Below are 1,011 nucleotides of genomic sequence, written 5' to 3' on the forward strand. Positions count from 1 at the left end.
TCCTTTTACTCAGCTGGCCCACTTGTGCTTCCAGATTTCTAATGGAAGACCTTGTTTCATTCATAAAACTTACAGTGGCCTTGGATAGATCAGAGACTAAGTTTGCTAAATTAGAAGTATTTTGTTCATAATTCTCTGTCTGTTGCTGAGTGGATGATGGAAAAGGCTTGCTATTGCTAAATCTATTTCTTCCACCATTATTAAAGCCTTGTTGAGGCTTTTGATCCTTCCATGAGAAATTTGGATGATTTCTCCATGATGAGTTATAGGTGTTTCCATAAGGTTCACCTAAGTAATTCACCTCTGCCATTGCAGGGTTCTCAGGATCATAAGCTTCTTCTTCAAAAGATGCCTCTTGAGTACTGTTGGATGCAGCTTGCATTCCATTCAGACTCTGGGAAATCATATTGACTTGTTGAGTCAATATTTTGTTCTGAGCCAATATGGCATTCAGAGTATCAACTTCAAGAACTCCCTTCTTCATAGGCGTCCCATTATTCACAGGATTCCTTTCAGAAGTGTACATGAACTGGTTATTTGTAACCATGTCAATGAGTTCTTGAGCTTCTGCAGGCGTTTTCTTTAGGTGAATGGATCCACCTGCAGAAGTATCCAATGACATTTTAGCTAATTCAGACAGACCATCATAGAATATATCCAAGATGGTCCATTCTGAAAGCATGTCAGAAGGACACTTTTTGGTCAGTTCTTTGTATCTCTCCCATGCTTGATAGAGGGATTCACCTTCTTTCTGTCTGAAGGTCTGAACATCCACTCTAAGCTTACTCAGCTTTTGAGGAGGAAAGAACTTGGCTAAGAAAGCCTTAACTAGCTTATCCCAAGAGTTCAGGCTATCCTTAGGTTGAGAGTCCAACCATATTCTAGCTCTGTCTCTTACAGCAAAAGGGAAAAGCATGAGCCTGTAGACTTCAGGATCTACTCCATTAGTCTTGACAGTATCACATATCTGCAAGAATTCAGTTAAGAACTGAAAAGGATCTTCGGATGGAA

General features: G+C 40.0%; 1 non-coding gene across 1 annotated transcript; it reads left to right on the top strand.

Annotated features, from left to right (window-relative positions):
• Nucleotides 1-676: 676 nt before the first annotated feature.
• On the top strand, nucleotides 677-784 carry LOC148544597 (small nucleolar RNA R71). The gene has a single exon (XR_015900533.1). It is a non-coding gene; the product is annotated as a small nucleolar RNA R71 (small nucleolar RNA).
• The last annotated feature ends 227 nt before the right edge of the window (nucleotides 785-1,011 follow it).

The sequence above is a fragment of the Arachis ipaensis genome, chromosome B9 (genome assembly GCF_059453495.1).
Source record: "Arachis ipaensis isolate K30076 ecotype BB chromosome B9, ASM5945349v1, whole genome shotgun sequence".
In the NCBI taxonomy this organism is placed as follows: Eukaryota; Viridiplantae; Streptophyta; class Magnoliopsida; order Fabales; family Fabaceae; genus Arachis; species Arachis ipaensis.